This window comes from Fopius arisanus, unplaced genomic scaffold, assembly GCF_000806365.1.
Source record: "Fopius arisanus strain USDA-PBARC FA_bdor unplaced genomic scaffold, ASM80636v1 scaffold00061, whole genome shotgun sequence".
In the NCBI taxonomy this organism is placed as follows: Eukaryota; Metazoa; Arthropoda; class Insecta; order Hymenoptera; family Braconidae; genus Fopius; species Fopius arisanus.
The window spans coordinates 332,923-337,567 of NW_011887800.1; the positions used below are offsets into that span (position 1 = coordinate 332,923).

The 4,645-nt window shown below is 35.2% G+C and overlaps 1 long non-coding RNA gene across 1 annotated transcript; it reads right to left on the reverse strand.

Annotated features, from left to right (window-relative positions):
- Positions 1 to 455: 455 nt before the first annotated feature.
- On the reverse strand, positions 456 to 4,374 carry LOC105268793 (uncharacterized). Its single transcript, XR_892374.1, has 3 exons — positions 4,146 to 4,374; positions 1,187 to 1,245; positions 456 to 1,011 (listed from the first exon to the last, which is right to left on the reverse strand). It is a non-coding gene; the product is annotated as an uncharacterized lncRNA (long non-coding RNA).
- Between the last annotated feature and the right edge of the window lie 271 nt (positions 4,375 to 4,645).

The window sequence follows — 4,645 nt, forward strand, 5'->3', positions numbered from 1 at the left end:
CAGAAATGACACTGCAAGTGGTGAACGAATTTACTTTTACTGAATTCAATTATTTCGTCAGAAAATGACTCGAACATTTCATATATAGAGACCTACTGCGCACTTCGTGCGCCGAATTTGAATTTGGCGGTTCGAGTTGATCAATGAGGAATTAGTCCTGCGCGTTTCGATATATTTCGACTCGGGCGAACTTCATTTTTGTGTTTCTACTTTAATAATAAGGAAAAATATCGCGAAGTGCGTGATTTTTTCTATTGCCTTTCTTCAAATTAAGAGATTCAATTTTCTCCAAAATAAAAAATTTTCTGGACTTTTCTTTCCTCAGAAATATTAAGATCTTATAATATTTCTTTATTTATTATTTCATGGCTTTTTATGGCTGTTAAAAATAATTATCATCATTATCATTTTTATTGTTATTATTAATATTACTTTTATTATTATTGAAGCATGAGTTCAAATTAGAATTTCAAGTATAATTTCCAGAGTGGAGTTCACCTACATACTTCCATGGGATCGATGATAGTGTAAGGTACCTCTAGAATTCATTCCCCGGTGAATAAACAAGCGGGCATTATTTTGCCGTGAAGAAATGCTGGTGTGTGTAGCCCGGTGAGTCATCTGCAGACAGGTATATAGGTTCTTGGGGAAAGGGAGGAGGTGAGGAGTAAACTGGCGCGAAAGTGCTTACCAAGTTGACAAGGTAGTGGGGTTTTGGCATGAGGAGACGTTTGGCATTCCTGGAGCAACCCCATGACTCACCCACCAGTCATCCCCCTATTCTACCTGTTACCACCTGTTGCATATGACCTCAATGCACAGTACTCCGTCCCTCAGTTCAAGAGGAAAAAATCACTCGATTGATTAAAGTTGAATTGAAAAAGATATCTCCCTTGGACTCTCCTCGTAGAGTCTTCATGGAATTGCTTCATGTCAGAGTGGAGTCGGGTTATGAAAATTTCATTCATTTTTTTTCATTTTAAGTCTCTACTCGGATGTTAGCCTTCTTTTCTGAAAAATGCAGCCGATGTTATAAATATTTTTTGATACACTGGTGGATTCATGAAGTAATTATTTGATAAGTTTCAGGTAGCCTAGGAGAAGGGGAATAATATTAAAAAATCATGAACTTATTGTTTGTGTGTGGGGTTAAGTGGGGAATCGGTAAGATCAGTATTTTCCCTACCTTGTCGACTGGTCGATAAGGTAGGAAGAATGTAACAGGTATCAATCCTTGAAATAAACCTGAAATGAAAAAATAAAATCCTTAATTTTATCTTATGCATGAGCAAAAGCTTTGAAATCTTTTTCTACTGTTGTCCTGTTCTTAAAATATTAAACAGTAACGTTGGCTGCAATTTTTCTTTTGATTTTTTCGTTTTTAAGGTGAAATGGTTGAATTATTGAAAAATATTATGGGTAATTCAATTTTTTTAATTTTTTATAACGTTTTGAGAATAGGTAATTTAATTGTGGGTTTATGGGAGCCACGAAAAACTCATGGAAAAATGTAAAAATAAAGGAGAAAATGCAGTCAAAGTCATGAAACCTTGGATACTTGTGGAATATCCATTATTAATTTTTGAGAAAAAAAATTGAATTAATCGCGAATGTTTTTTATAAGAAATCATTAATTAAAAATTCAAAAAATCATATTTCAGATGCAGAGCGCAAGTTGATCTGAATTTTCGTCAGAAATCTGCGAAAATTAATCGTTCGACAATTAATAAATTCTTCTGCTCTTGAACTGGTGTTTCAGAGATAATCTATCAATACTTTATCCCATCATTCCAATATTTCCATATTCAAAAAGTTGACATTTCACTTTATCTCTTCCAAGTTTTTTCCAAACCTCGGGATTCACTGGGGATTCCCCAGATACATCCAGGTCTTATCACACTTCCGGGAAATGAACAAACTATTTAATACATAAAATTCAATTTGATTCGACAGAAATATTCGCGTCAACTCGTTGGATCCACAGGAGTCATTAATTAAAATTCATATAAATTCATGTGAAAATATCTCCCGGAATATTTATATCCGCGTCAGTAAAAAACGATGACTCACATCATTGGTCATTAATTCGTCTTTCTTTTACAGGTGTGAGACTCTCGTTCCGAGAACCGTTCATTCACAAACCTCCAAGAACTTCCACGAAAATCTTCATTCACCTCCTCCCCGTAGTTTCATTAAAAAAAAAAAAAAAAACTAGGATGACTCCTGTATCTTTGTGTGCGTTTCTCTCTTTTCATGAAATTCCCGTAAATTCATTTCGCGATTTCTTATCGCCTTTTGTGAGACGCGTGAGTCACAATCTTGCCACTGGGTAGGGGATCGATTTCAGTAAAAAAAAAAAAACCAGGCACCAACGGACGTCGATCTTCCGGACGAGAAATCGCGATATCTTCGAGTGTTTCATGCGTTATTAGAGTGAGTCACATGCGACACGCAAAAAAAAAAAGAATGCACGAGATATTAATTCCACAATGACTTAATTAAAATCGGAATAAACCCCTCCCTTTTTATCCACTCAGATGGAAATGAATGATGATTGATGCGTCATCGATTGACATCTCGTAGTAAAAACATTTCCAGGTATTAAGGGGAATGAGTACAATGAGAATTGCGACTCAATGAATTTAATTATAAACTCGTGTACCGTGTAATACTTCATTATCGATTCTTACATGATTAAATCTCGATAAAAACAATGCGTTGCTTCCTCGGTGTCTCGAGGTAATCGCGTAAACATATTTTCGTACCCTACGGCCTTCAGGGTAATCATCGAGAGAAATAAAGAGACACTGATTGGGAAAAGAGACAGTCGACAGACTTATCAAGAGACTGGCGTGCCTCGGGTTGATAACAGACATGAAAAAAAAAATTCACTCCCATCCGCTGATAAATATCTCGCCGATTCAATATTTGTGGATTAGGCCCAATCACTCGGGGTTTCTGACGAAAATACGCGGGATAAGGAGTTCTTTTGGAAATACTTGAGACGATGATATAGCGGAATTTTATTGACTTTTTGGGAGTTGACGTCTATCAGATTCTTCAAAATGGTCAAGGACTTCGGTGGAGTTTACCGGTTCAATCCTTTTTCATCTGAAAGATATACTGTAATTATATTATTATTCAGAATTGTGGAATTCTCTAGTTGATTTATTTCAAACATTCACCAATTATTTACTGAATTCGTTTTTGGAACTACATGCCTGCACATTCAACTAATCAAATGATCGCGATTTTCGCGGGTTACAACCTCACGTCACCAACAATTTGTAAACAATTCATTTTTTGTTTCAAAAACGTTTTTTTCTAATTGATAAGAAATATTCTGACTGTTGAGAATCTGATGAGAAATAGATTTCATTCTAATAAATATCTAATTAACGTATCGATAAAACGAAAGAATTTTATCTATAAGAAAAAAACTCTACGCTTTAATAATTTTCGTTTTACATGAAATTTAATAATTTTATTTTAATAATTAATAATTATAAAATAATTTTCTCTTTAACAAAAGCTTTAATAATTTTCATTCAATTTACATAAAAATTTAATAATTTTCATGTAAAAATTGAAATGATCAATAACTAATGATAAATGAATCGATCTATTATTAATTAGATGAGAATTAATTAATCACATGAATAAATAAATTAATGCATGACATTGAATAAATAAATTAATGAATGACTTGACGAAAAAATGGTATTTTAATGTTAAATTGACGGAAATTCCCCAATGATTTATGGGTGGCAAAGAATTTCAGGGGAAATGCGATGAAATAATTACATAGGGTAATTGTTTTGTTCGTGGAATGGAGTCACATAGCATACGTCATACATATTGCCAAGTGTGTCGTCACTCGTTAGATCGCGTGAGCTCCGGATTCTCTTTTTCTCTCGGTTTTCCACGTGATGCGGATTCGCGTCTCTTTCGCGGTTACGTAGATAATACCCACCACGTCAGACCCAAGAGAAGCCCATTTATGACTCACGTCCGCTCCTCCACGTGTACTCGCATAAGACCGCCATTATTTTGCGTGCATCCCTGAGACCGCATTTTTTTCCTCGGGTTTTTTTTTTCACTCGGATTACTCAGAATTTTTACGAGATTAATGATGTTTTTAATACATCTTATCTCTAGTGACGATTATACACAATGTCCCAACGATTCCACTAATTTTCTTCTTCGTGACGCACGAATTATATTGTGACAATCATTTTTTATCGAAATTGCATTTGCGGCAGTTCAATTTATAGATTTTTTCTTATCAAACCTGTTTATGATTCTGGAGATCGATTCTGAGAAAGTTTCAGAATAACAGGTATGTTTGTTCGTTATCGGGTTGAGCCGCAATCCAATGGTTGTGCCGATTCATAAAATCGGAAGATATTTTTCCAAATAATTTTTTTCTCTCGGTGACGAAAAGGGGGGAAAACATTTGCAGAGATTAGATTAGCATTTGCGTAATGTCGGGTCCAGTGACGGGAGTTTCTGTTGATTTTATAGTTGTGCAATGGAGCTGTCCCAGGTGGCGACTTTCCCGTGCAAAATGCTAATGCGTCGACAAGTTCTGGTCAATGCGGATATGCCCCTTCTCTCAGCCAAAACGAATATCACTCGAGTTTTC